This window comes from Gopherus evgoodei, chromosome 23 (assembly GCF_007399415.2).
Source record: "Gopherus evgoodei ecotype Sinaloan lineage chromosome 23, rGopEvg1_v1.p, whole genome shotgun sequence".
NCBI classification, from domain to species: domain Eukaryota; kingdom Metazoa; phylum Chordata; order Testudines; family Testudinidae; genus Gopherus; species Gopherus evgoodei.
Genome location: NC_044344.1, coordinates 12,891,562 through 12,905,369, shown reverse-complemented (window position 1 = coordinate 12,905,369; position 13,808 = coordinate 12,891,562). Strand labels below are relative to the sequence as shown.

General features: G+C 44.0%; 1 protein-coding gene across 3 annotated transcripts in view; it reads left to right on the top strand.

The window, feature by feature from the left end:
* The first annotated feature begins 1,635 nt into the window (after window positions 1–1,635).
* Window positions 1,636–13,808, top strand: part of GJC1 (gap junction protein gamma 1) — a 33,783-nt gene continuing 21,610 nt past the window's right edge. The window contains exon 1 of one of the 3 annotated variants that reach the window (XM_030541282.1): window positions 1,636–1,696. The gene's annotated coding sequence lies outside the window, so the exon portion shown is untranslated. Of the gene's footprint in view, window positions 1,697–4,065; window positions 4,147–8,809; window positions 8,931–13,808 lie in introns of those variants that run through there. The other 2 variants (XM_030541280.1, XM_030541281.1) reach the window with 2 other exon arrangements.

Genomic DNA, 13,808 nt, shown 5'->3' with positions numbered 1-13,808 from the left:
AAAGATAAAGCGCTCAGATACAGAGACTTCAAAGTCCACATATCAGGTTTTTAGCAGTTTTGGTGAGTTTGCTGCCTTGAAAGTCCCCCTAGAACAGATCCACAGCTTAGATGGGTCGTTCAACCCTTTGTTCAGAGCTTCGTTTGTAGAAAAGTTACTCCAGAGGTAAGAAGCAGGAATGGAGACAAAATTGAGAAGATGCAGCTGCCCTTTATATTCCTTTTGCCATGTGACTGGTACTTCCTTTGTTCCAGAACACAAGCTGCACAGCACATGGCATGGAAAAGCCTTAGAGTTCTCTGTCCACAGGCATGCCACATCTCTTGCTGACTCACAAGCTGTATCCCCTAGTTCCTGTCAATGGGTTCACTGTCGGGCTGATGTCCTGTGATGGGCCATCGAACAGGCTCAGCAGTGCTGCTGCCAATCTGTCTGGGGGTGTCACCCAGAAACACAGCACAAGCCTGGAAATACAGATACACCCTACAGACCTATAACGCACAGTACAAAGGTGTTACAAACATATAAACAAGATCATCATACTTGACTAATTTTCACAGATACCTTACATGGCACATCTGGTCAGATTCCCTGCAGTTTTATAATATCAGTATCACTAATATTATAAAACGGTCTCCCATCTTCCATACAGCATCACATAGGCTTCCAAGGGAGGTATCTGTATATCCGATCTTTGGGTTACACCAATACCTGTCTGGGATGGTCTTAGTTTACTTGGTCCTGCCTTGGTGCAGGTGGCTGGACTTGACCTCTTGAGGCCTCTTCCAGCCCAATGTTTCTATGATTCTGTCTTTCACAGAATTAGAGCTGACAACTGAACCCCAGAGTCCTGCCACCAGAAGTCCTAATTTAAACACAAGAGGTGACGTCCTGGCCCCACTGAAGTTTTGTCTCCCGTTGAGAGTTTTGTCATTAGCTTCAATGGAGCCGAGAATTCACCAAGAAAACACTGCACCTTCTTATACATCATCATAAATTGATTAAAATGACTTTATTTATTTGATGGAACAGTTCCAGGATATGACAAATGCTTATTTATAGATGTGAGAACAGATCCTCAGCTGGTGTAAACTGTCCTAACTCCACTGAAGTCAATTGACCTGTGAAAATGTACGCCTGGGGAGGATCTGCTTGCTCCCTGTATTTTAAAGCATTGCAAGGAATGCTACTTAAGAGCAGAACAGGGAATACAAAATGTGAATTCTATTCCCAACTCAGATACTGACTCCCTGTGAGATGTTGTGCCTCACATTCTTCATCTGCGAAATGGGATTAATGATACTCCTTTACCTTTGTAAAGTGTTTTAAGATCCTTGGATAAGGGTTTTTTTTTCTAGATGCATAAAGAAGATTTTTAAAATAAACTATTGCCTTGAAATTAATTTGAAATGAACAAGACTGACTTTATAAATGAGACCTGTATGTTATACTGATGTAATAAGCATTTTGAATAAAGTAGGTACCAATATTACTCCAGTGTTCTGGCAGAATGCTGACATAGGTCCTACATTCTGCCCTCTCACACTGTGCCTGTAATTTCAATTGGATATAAAATTCTTCTGCATTTCCTGCCCTGAAGTGTGGTATTCTCTGCTCAACAGCTGCCTCCGTCCTCTGCAGAAATGGATGTATTTCTGTGTGGGCATGCTTCCAGATGAAAGGAACTATACATAAGGTACTAGTCCTGTTTTGTTATTATTATTGCTGTTTCATATTTATTTTTCAAATGGCGTAGGTAGAAAGATGCAGTGTAGTTGTAGCCATGGGGGTCCCAAGATATTAGAGAGCTAAGATGGGTGTGATAATATCTTTTTATTGGATCAACTTCTGTTGGTGAGAGAGACAAGCTGTGTGTGGCTGGAAAACTAGTGTCTCTCACTAACAGAAGTTGGTCCAATAAAAGATATTACCTCCCCACACCCTGTCTCTGATAAGTAGAGAGGAGTAGTATAGAATGATTACTTTTAAAAATGTTTTATATAATTTGGGTATTATAATATTTAATATTATGTTAAAAAATGTTGTTTTAAATAACTTGCTTTCAGGAGCAGACGTGGGATGCCAGGATTGCGAGCATCTAACCAGAAATGAATGTTCAAAGCAAAACAACAGACCCTGTTGCATTCAGTACTGAGCCCTTATTACCAGAAAGATATTGACAAACTGGATGGAGTTGGGAGAAGAGCAATTCAGAAGTGGCCAGGGAGCTGAGGAGAATGATTTAGAACAGTGGTTTTCTGGTCCACACACTATGTCTAAGATTTCCAAAGGGGTCCGCATCTCCATTAACATTTTTTTAAGGATCTGAAAATGAAAATAAGGTTGAAGATCAAAAGAGCTAACTATGTATAGCTGGGTGAAGTGATGACTAAGGGGATGCGATACATGTCTCAGCATTGAGAAAGGATTTTTGGACACCCTGCAAGGCTGGGGAATAGCTGTAATGGGGTGTGCCAGGGGTATAAGAGAAACAGGATGAAATTAACAGAGAGAAACATCTTACAATCTAACTAGCATCAGGCAAACAACTTGAAATGTACATCTGGTATCAGTGTGTAACTGGCATCAGCCAGGAGCTTGCAATGTGCGGTTGACACCATATACCAGGGATAGGCAACCTATGGCACACGTGCCGAAGGCAGCACACAAGCTGATTTTCAGTGGCACTTTCACTGCCCAGGTCCTGGCCACATGTCGGGGTGGGGGGGGGGCTCTGCATTTTAATTTAATTTTAAATGAACCTTCTTAAACATTTAAAAACCTTATTTACTTTACATGCAATAGTTTAGTTATATATTAAAGACTTATATAAAGAGATCTTCTAAAAACATTAAAATGTATTACTGGTACACAAAACCTTAAATTAGAGCAAATAAATGAAGATTTGACACAGCACTTCTGAAAGGTTGCTAACCACTGCCATATACAAAAACACATGCATCAGGCATCCTGTATGCAACCACCCAGTGCTATGCAACTGGCATCGTGTGTGCAAACACCTTGCATTGTGTGTGCAAATGACACATATGGCAAATTGCCAGCACTATTATGATGGGTTTCACACTTTTTCTTCTTGGGGGGCGGGATTTGGGGCACCATTTCTTGCCCTTAAAGTGGAAAATTAATTGCCCCACTAGTATCCTAGAGGAGGGGAGTGGAGAGGGAGAGACCTGGACCCATCCTCTACTCCAGGGGCCCTGAAGATAGTGGTGAACCACTTGAACTGACATTTCCTTCCCCTGGGCTACTTCCATCTCCTGCCCTTCAGCTTTCTTGCCCTCCCTCTGCACAAGCCAGGTGCCCCTTACCTAGAGTCTAGGACTTCTTAACCCACCACAGCACTTCTCCAAACCGTTCTCTGCTCCAACACCAATGCTTTCTGCTCCTACTCCCACACTGTCTGATTGCAGCAGGAGGGTTTGCTCATGTGACAAACTGCAGGTGCCGTAACTGGCTTCAGGTGCTCTAATTGATTTATAGCAAACTTTCTTCCCCTTACAGGGAATAAGGCTCCCTCCTAACCCTCTCCTGCTGCCCTCTGGCTGTGCTGTACCACACACTGCATGTGCAAACACCACCTTGCACAGGGCACCTTGTATTGCACTTACAATCGCCATGCACTGGGCAGCTGGCATCATGTGAGCAAACGCCCCGTGCTGTGCGTTTAAATGATATCGCACGTGCAAACACCACCTTACACTGTGCAACTGGCACCGCGCGTGCAAACCCTTGCACTATGTGCAAATGACATCGCGCGTGCAAACACCACGCAGCTCAGGGCAACTGGCACCGCGCGTGCAAACTCTTGCACTACGTGCAAGTGACATCGCGCGTGCAAACACCACGCAGCTCAGGGCAACTGGCACCGCGTGTGCAAACCACCGCCCCCGGCAACTGCCGTGCGCCCCGCGCCGTGCACCGCCCGAGCGCAGCCCGCCGCCCCCCCCGCAGACTGGAGCGGCCGGTGGCGAGCTGCGCATGCGCCCCGCTGCCCTCGCCTGGCGGGGGGCGGCCCCGGGAGGCTCCGAGCGCTGGTCCGGCCGGCCGAGGGGAGCGATGCGGGGCCGCTCCCGGGCACTGACCGGCCAGAGACCCGCCCGGCCGCGCCCTGGAGCCGCCGGCCGAGTGAGTGAGCGGGGGACACCGGCGGGGGGGCAGTGGGGCTGGCAGGGTTGGGGGGCAGTGGGGTTGGTAGGGGTAGTGGGGGTACTGGGGCTGGCAGGGTTGGGGGGCAGTGGGGTTGGTAGGGGTAGTGGGGGTACTGGGGCTGGCAGGGTTGGGGGGCAGTGGGGTTGGTAGGGGTAGTGGGGGTACTGGGGCTGGCAGGGTTGGGGGCAGTGGGGTTGGTACGGGTAGTGGGGGTACTGGGGCTGGCAGGGTTGGGGGGCAGTGGGGCTGGTGGGGGTTGGCTGGGGCAGTGGGGCAGACCGTTGGGGGTACTGGGGCTGGCAGGGTTGGGGGGCAGTGGGGTTGGTACGGGTAGTGGGGGTACTGGGGCTGGCAGGGTTGGGGGGCAGTGGGGTTGGTACGGGTAGTGGGGGTACTGGGGCTGGCAGGGTTGGGGGGCAGTGGGGTTGGTAGGGGTAGTGGGGGTACTGGAGCTGTCAGGGTTGGGGGGCAGTGGGGTTGGTAGGGGTAGTGGGGGTACTGGAGCTGTCAGGGTTGGGGGCAGTGGGGTTGGTAGGGGTAGTGGGGGTACTGGAGCTGGCAGGGTTGGGGGGCAGTGGGGTTGGGGGTGTTGCCTGGGGCAGTGGGGCTGACAGACAGTTGGAGGTGCTGGGGTAGTGGGGTTGGTAGGGGTAGTGGGGGCAGTGGGGCTGGTGGGGGCTGGCTGGGGCGCTGGGGCTGACAGACGGTTGGGGTACTGGGGCTGGCAGAGTTGGTGGGGGCAGTGGGGCTGGTGGGGGAGCACTGGGGCTGGCAGGGTTGGCTGGGGCAGTGAAACTGGTGGGGGTGGGGAGAGGACATCAAGTGTGTGTCAGGGACTCAGGGTGGTTTACAAGCTGCCTCCCTCCTGTGAGTTTTGAAGCATTAAAAATCCCAGTGGTTCCCTGGTCGCCGCGGGTCCTGTGGGGATGCGGCTCAGCAGGGCCAGTGCTAGGCGTGAGCAGACCAGGCCAGTGCTTGTGACCCCATTAACTATTAGTGTGTTTTATTGGGGGGAGGAAATATTCCTGTCTAGGCCCCCCAGTGGGCTAGTACCGTCACTGCAGTTACAGGGTGGACAGAGACCCCCAGGTGACCGGCAGGGGTAGGGCCCTGTATGCCATGGAAATACCCTGCTGACCATACGGATGAGCTTCATGCAGGGAATTGGCCCTTGTCAGAGACAGGACTGAAGAGGGGGAGGGAAAAGAGGAGACCCTCTTGTCTCTTATAAATGTGTATAGTTTGGAAACTAGCCCAAATCCAACACAGTTCCAAGCCTTTTCAGAGCTTTTCTTAGGAACCCTATAACAACAGGGTTATAAGTAAAGTGTAGGGCTAGGAACAGTCTTCAGCTAGTTAATGCAAAAGAGGGGGAAGGAATGTAAGGCTATGTCTACACCAGCAACTGAACGACAAAACTTTTGTCTTTCAGGGACATTAAAACACACACAGACTCCCGAAAGACAAAAGTTTTGCCAACGACACAGGCTGGTGTGAAAAGCTCTTTTGTTGGCAGGACCACTCTAATGCTAACAGCACTCGGTTGGTGGTGGAAGTTTCAGGAGAGACGACAAACAGCGACTACACCGTGCTCCTTTTAGTGACGCAGCTGTAGCGACATAAATCTGTCGCTAAAAGCGGCGTTGTGTAGACAAAGCCAAAGTAGCAAATTTGGAAGAACTTTCTGAGAGCAGTAAAGAGCCAAGCTGGAGTTAGTGTATCCAGAGTGAGCGTGGCAGAAGTATAGATGATGTGATAATGGAGCACGCCATCTCCTTAGGAAAACAGTTTTTCCTTCTGGGTACTCCCCATTATTTTCTGGGGTTCACATTCAATCCTTTCAGCTAGGATCCTGTCCCCCATTTGTGTTCACGCTCAAGCCCCAGTGAGACCAAGTGAAGTGAGTGCACGTTTGTTTTGGTTTCTTTTTTTGTTTTGGTTGCCTTTAGGATAATAAAAATGTTAACTATTTAAATTCTTGTTTGAGTTGGGGAGGAGGGGTTGTGCTTAAAATCTATCAAGCCACCTGCAGTTGCGAAGAAATTGTGCTTTTGGGTGAGGGTTGAATTTGTTAGGGTGTGGTGGCGCTGGTGGGTTGGCGTGGTTTGGTGATAGATCAGCAGTATTTTTTTCAACAGCTTTGTTTCAGGGTCTCTGTCATGGTTGCATTTTGCTTCCCAGTAGCTATGCCTGCACACATGGAGTCTGAGATATCTGCTATAATTAGAGGGGAGGGAAAAGATTAATGAAATATTATTGCCTAAACTACTTTGCTGAAATAATTGGCTGGGAGAGGATAGAGCTAGAAAGAGACTGGAGTTTGCGTTTCTCATCATTACTGATTATTGTCATAAAGGTTTTCAGGCTCCAGTACGAGAGGAAAACCCATAGTATCCCCCTGGAGTTGTTCTGACTTGCATTGCAATTTGTCTGCACAGTGTAGGGGGAGGAGGAAGGGGGCTGTGCTAGGAGGTTCTCAAACAATAACAGTGTTGGAAAATGACTTTATGTTTCAGCTTCTGTCAATTTTTTTTTCAAGAGCACTTTAATATTCACCCTAGCTGAAATAGATGCTCACAGATTATTTCTTCTCCACATTCAACAATATAATTTTGAGTATCTTGTCTTTGTCCTTTTGGAACAACACTTGACGTCTCCTCGCATTGAGTCTAATATTTTTTCCACTAGGAACCAGTGAACCATGTGAGTAAATTTTAGCAATAATTCTGTGCTGCTTCTGTCTTTCCCCTCTCTTTCTGTTAAAAAAATCCAATCCGCTTTTCTTACTTTGTGAAATTTTGGTTTCAAGTGTGCTGCAATTTCCACAACAGCCTATTGTGATCACAGAGGTAAAAGGGAAGCTTTAACAATATGTATCTAGTGAAATCAACCCTATCAAAGCTATTTTTATAGATCATGCTCCTTTGTAGCAGAATTCAAAAGGCAGGCTGGAATTTGCTGTTTTGAATTTGTTCTTCATAATTATTATTTAAAAGGAAGTTTTAGAAGTAACCTTAGCTGATGAGTGTGGGCCAGATACAATACTACAATAGTTTTTCTAGTTTGAAAACTTTCCAAAGTGAGCCAAAGAGCCCTACTTAGGTGTTGTTGATGTAACTTGATCATTTGAATTGTCAACAACTTAGAGGTTATTTTACTAAATTAATTCTCTGGGCTGTTAAAAATTAATTATTAACATTTACAAAAAATTGGAAGTTGCAGGGGGTAACAAGTAACGTATACTAGATTTAGGGGAAGATTTCAGAGGCACCTAACCAGTGAAAATCAATAGGAATTAAGTGGCTAACTGCCATTTGAAAATCTTTCCCTTAGGTTTTAAATGTGAAAAAGGCTTGCTTAGTGAGCAGAGAGGAAGGATTGCATGGAAAACCTAAGCAGCTGACACACATTAAGACTAAACGTGTATATATATTCCTGAGCCAAAAAGTGCAGGAGTCTAGAAAATTTAATTGTGAAATGTCTTTTGTTATCAGAGCTGTTTTTTTAGTAAGAACCAAGACTGTAAATTTTTCCAAGTAGCTATTCCATAGATGTGGGCTGTTTTGCAAAGCTATAGTTTTATAGATGAGAAAGGATTTTAGATATTCTTTTTGAAACTAAATAGGATATTTGGCCATTATGGGAGGTGAAACTTCTGTGTTAGCATTAAGTATTTGTATCCAATTATGGGGGGACAGTGGGGGGTGCTCAGGATGTGTCCCCCATAAGTACTCAGCTGCCGTTTATCTGGGGAAGTAGACAGTCCAACTAGCAGTGCATACGCCAAAAAATATCAGATTATGGGCATATAGACATTAAGCCTTGAATATCTCTGAATTCCTTATAATGCAATCTCTTCCTTTTCTGAGTAGAACAAAATTTACTTACAGATATATGTTTTGACATTGGAGGGAATATGTTATATCCTGGTAGTGTAAGGATTGGGTAATGTTAACACAGCCTTCAGCATTAGCACTTGCTTTTTTGCTTGGTAGAGAATATTGGCCCCAAATCACAGGGTTACTTTCTCTTGGTTTCAAGACATACCAAGGAGTCTATAATTTCCATTGGAACAGCGATAAGCAGACGGACCTTTAATACTCTTTCATGCAAGGATGCGCTTCTACAAGCACATCTATGCTGCTTCTCCCCATCCCCACCTCTGCCCTCCAAAATAGCCTGCAAGCATTTGGTGCAAATACAGATCCCAGTGTGGGAACTTGATCTCATGACCTTTTGGCCCCAGATTTTAAAATTCTACCAACAGCACCAAAATCAGGTTGCAAATAGCTACCTTAAATCACCTTATCTTACTACATTTATGTAAAACTGTTAAAATGGTGATAGGCTAAGACAGTGGTTCTCAAACGTTTGTACTGGTGTCCCCTTTCCCATAGCATGCCTCTGACTGTGACCCCCCCTTATACATTAAAAACACTTTTTATATATTTAACACTGTTATAAATGCTAGAGGCAAAGTGCGGTTTGGGGTGGAGGCTGATGGCTCACAGCCCCCCACATAATAACCTTGTAACCCCCTGAAGGGTCCCGACCCACAGTTTGAGAACCCCTGTTCTAAGAAGAGAAGAGACTGTTCCCAACCTGGGTTTAGCAGCAGAGGCGCCGTCTGACTTCTCTGTGTGCCTAGACAGGAAATGTGGAAGTACACAGCTGCATACTCTCTGCTCTGAGATGCAACCTCCTGAAGGACTGGTGTACGTACAGTCTGTCCTGTTCTCCCCAAAATTCATTGAACTGAGGTAAGTATTTGATCTGACTTGTATAAAGCTTAGTGGAGTAATTTAAAATGCAAGCTGGAAAAAGTTGTGTTTCTGGATGTAGTATAGCACATGTGGGGCTGGCCAGGAGGTGTAGATTTAGGGTGAACAACTTTTTTTTGGTTTCTTTGTAATGAAACTATATGCTGTACTCATGAGAGCTATGTACTCTGTGGTCCAGTTGAAAGGATGGGTGTGTGTGTCGGGGGAGATGAAAGAAGGATATAAATATGCTAGCAGCTATTTTAAGACTTTGAAACATCACTAGCAGCAAGTTTTGCTTGGGCAGATCAGAATGGGTTTAAGCCAGCTATGGCCTGACAGTCTTTGGAACTGAGTGCTAAAGGCTCTAAAGCAGTGGTTCTCAACCAGGGGTATGCAGGAGACTGAGCAAAGGTGCAGGTGCTGTTCATGAACTAAGTCAGCTGTACATTCAGACTGATCACCATTTTAGAGCCTTTTGGCTGAATTAGATCAGAATTGGGAATGCATCTTTTACAAATATATCTACAACTCCTGTGAAAGGAATTTTTTTCAGTTTTCAGTATCTCTTTTCTATTTGAGTAGCTGTAATTTGACTGTAACATTTTGCTCCGAATTGAAATGTTGCATGCAAAGTCTTGGTCCAACAATGAACTTCTTTATATCGGTTTGGGAAGTTGTTTTGGTTTTGATTATAGAGAAATCTGTTTTAAGAGACCATCCAAGATTCCAGAAATGTTGCGTACAATTTTGATACAACACCTACTTCTGCTAAGCCACCCGTTTCTATCAGTCTTGTGAGTGGTCTCTTAGGATGGTTTTCGCTGTGTTTCAAACCAATCCAACTTTTCAAAACTTATGAGGGAGAATTCTTTCGTAGACAAAGACTGTTTGTGCCTGATAAGGATTGATTGAATTCTTGCATAGGTTTTGCTAAGTTGTGGTGTGTGTTCTGGGTGGGGGCTAGAGAGCATGTGGATCTAGGTGAGAGTTTGTCCTTTTGACTTTCAGAAGTCTTTTGAGGTTCAAAAAAAAATTAAATGAATCATGAAATCGGCTATTGCAAATACTCTAAATTTAATCACAAAATGAAAAATAAGGGCAAAGGACCACAAAGTCTTTATGAACTGTTTTAAATTACCATGCTGTCAAGTGTGTTTTGGTAATAGAGCACAGTGACATTCTAATGAAGTGATATTTTCAGAAGTAAAACTTTCTGGAGGGAGGATTATGTGTATAATTTAAAGTTCGGAGCTTTTCTGCAGCAAGATACAATACTTATCATTGCACAGTAGCAAAAAGATCAACTGCATTTTACCTGCTGAAAATGTATATTGCTTAGTTAAAGGCTAGCTATAAAACATGTTGGACTATGGACTATTTAAGTAGTGGTGATGTTTAAATTAACATCTCAGGATTTCTGTGATAAAATGAATTAAAGCTTCTTTTTTAACCCTATAAATAAAAAGATCTATTTGAAATAATGAATAGTGTATTTATGGTCATAGCTGTATTAAGGGAAATCCAATGGAAAATTTGAGTCAGCTGAGCTGATGTTTGAGACATTTCCTTATGGAATCATTGGACTGAAAAATGTTTTATATGCTTAAACTTGAACAGATGCTTCCAAACACAGACCCACAATCTATTTCAAGGCAAGTTTAACATTAGCAGTTCCATTTACACGACCAGGATTAACTTGTGAACAGTTCCATTTTAAATATCTATTTTCAGTGCCTGTTAGTTCACCTCCAAGGCCCAAAGTCAGAAAGGTCTTTAAGCACGTGTCTAACTAAGTAGTCCGGTTGATGTCGGTAGCTTAAAGTTAGACATGTGTTTAAGTGACTTGCTGAATTGGAATCTAAATTTCCACTTAGGAAATGAGGATAAATCCTGCATTCCTTTCTTAACAGAAGTTTTGCCTAAATAAGGACATGGATTGGTCTTCAACTATAACAGAAATTAGTTCCACCTTTTTAGAGACAGGTTTGTCAGACAACAGAATAACAGCAGCTTATGGTACTTGTCTGGGCTCCAGTACTCAAAAGGAAATGTAAACTTTATAACAGGCAATCAGCAAGTCTTACACACCAAACTCTTTTATGCAAACACCACATATTTGGTGCTGCTAAACAGGTGATACATTGCATGTTATCGTTCACCTTTCCCCCAAGTCTCACCTGTATTCTAAACGCTAATCCTTGCCCCCTCAAACTATTTTAAAATTTCTCAACAGCTTCAAACAGTTGCCATTTCTCATTCAAGAAACAGCCTGTTGGAGCATTGAGTCTTCTTTACACCCCAAGTGTGGAAATTTGTACTGGTAAGAGGAGCAGAACTGGTGACTTTAGTGATAGGGTTTAACTTGATCGCCATATTTGGGGTTGGGAAGGAATTTCTCCCTGGGTCAGTTTGGCCAACACCCTGAGGGCGGGGAGATTCGCTTTCCTCTGCAGCATAGAATCATAGAATATCAGGGTTGGAAGGGACGTCAGGATGTCATCTAGTCCAGCCCCCTGCTCAAAGCAGGACCAATTCCCGACTAAATCATCCCAGCCAGGGCTTTGTCAAGCCTGACGTTAAAAATCTCTAAGGAAGGAAATTCCACCACCTCCCTAGGTCATAGGTGTCATGAGTCAAGCATAGTTCATGAGTCATGTTTAAACTAGTATAAATGGTGAATTGTTTGTAACTTGAAGTCTTTAAACCATGATTTGAGATTTCAGTAACTCAGCCAGAGGTTATGGGCCTATTTCAGGAATCGGTGAGGTTTGGTGGCCTGCAATATGCAGGAGATCAAACTAGATGGTCACAATGGTCCCTTCTGACCTTAAAGTCCATGAGTCTAATACAGTTCAATGGCTGGTGAAGGGCTGGACTTGGGCACTTTGTTATTTGAAAGGTTCCTGGAAACTCCTGAGACATTAGACTTTAGTGGTATGATACTATGTTAGGAGGATCAATTTTAGGTCACTTTTTTAGAGGATTCTTAAATTTATTACATGTCTTTTCCCTCCACCTGGCAGTTGGATTGATGTTATTGAAGGACCTGGGCTTTACAGGTGAAGGAATGTAAAAAATAATCATGCTTTTTTTTAAGAGAAATTAAACTATGAAGTATTTCTAAAATATGTGGCATCTACAGAATACATGATAGTACCGTTTGGCGTAATGGCTTTATTGGCACTCATTTGGGGAGCTCTGAATAACTCATCCATGACTTGGCCACTTGTGAATAATGTGGCCATTGCTAACTCGTTGATGAAGCATCTGTATCTAATCACCATTTATAAAGTGCTTTACATCACACTATCCTGCATTCTCATTCCCTCTCTTACTGTAACTCATGGTATGTATTTATATAACAGTGTGCTATCCAAAGGACCTGAGTGATGCACTGAATTTCTGGTGTGTGTGTACTTTTTATTTTAAGGGTTAATGGTGAGTAAGGATTGTAGGATCAGGCCATTTAATTGGAAGAGGCACTTTTAAGAGGTCAGGTAAACAGTTGTTGTATTAGTTTGAAAGGATGAGTACAAAGTTAACACTGACCAGGATCTACAGACATGGAATACATTTGTCTTCAGGGCTGTGCTCTCTTGGGCCTCGTCCAGACTAGGGGAGGAAAATCGATCTTAGATACGCAACTTCAGCTACGTGAATAACGTAGCTGAAGTCAAATATCTAAGATCGAATTACTCACCTGTCCAGACAGCGCGGGATCGATGTCCGCGGCTCTCCATGTCGATTCTGGAACTCCGTTCGGGTTGATGGAGTTCCGGAATCGATGTAAGCGTGCTCGGGGATCGATATATCACGTCTAGACTAGACGCGATATATCGATCCCCGAGCAATCGATTTTAACCCGCCGATACGGCGGGGTAGTCTGGACGTGGGCTTGTATAAAACCACTTCCTTTTTGATTGTATTAAAGTAAAAATAATCTCTCAGTTCTCACTTCAAACACTTTTCAAGTATTTTAAAAATACGTGTATGCTTTTGGTTGAAAGCAGACATCTGTTTAAAATGGATACCCAGGCTAATGCAAAGATCCTGAGGTTAAAACACGTTCAGAAGTGGAAATACTCTTAACAACTGAAAACTTCAACAGAACCCCCCAAAAAAATACTTTATTAAAAAAATTAATTCAAGTGTACAAAAAAACTGTGTGCAAGTATCTTCATTTTCACTCCATCAGTCTAAAAATTATCTTCCCTAGCCCTGCTCCCAAATCAAGTCTTTTTCTATGTTCCTACTGCCCCCTTCGCTGGAACTTTCCTTCTCTTCAGCTCGACATTTCCGTGCTGCAATTCAGGTTGTTTTACAGAATGGCCTGATCCTACTCCCATTGCAGTCCATGGCAGAATTCTTACTGACCTCAGTGTCAGCAAAATGTGGCTATTTTCACTGGTATTGAGGGCTGTGTATATTATTACCTTGAATGAGTCCCTGTGCTACATTCTGGAAGAGGAGGGAAGTGAAATTCAGCTGCTAAGCAAACTAATCCAATAAGCGTGGCTCGTCTACCAATGGCACAATTGTTTTTACTTTATTATTGTGTTACTCCAGCTAATTGGTTTGTGTATGTTGTTTTTATGTCTAGCACATGCATACTGAGGAGATGCTGTCTTTTGTGATCTACTTGTGACTTGTCCCATGTGTGCTAGGAAATTAACCCATTGCTGATAATGGTTATCAGCAAGGGGTCCCCCTGAAATGGTGGTCAAAACAGCTGCCCTGGTAGCAGAGATGAAATGATGGGAAGGAGCCTGTTTTCAGCACCCTTATACAATTGAGACCTGATTCCACCAAGTCAGACAAGGGGAAATTTCCTAGTGTAGATGGTGCCTTAGAGATGATAAACCAACAGATGATCAG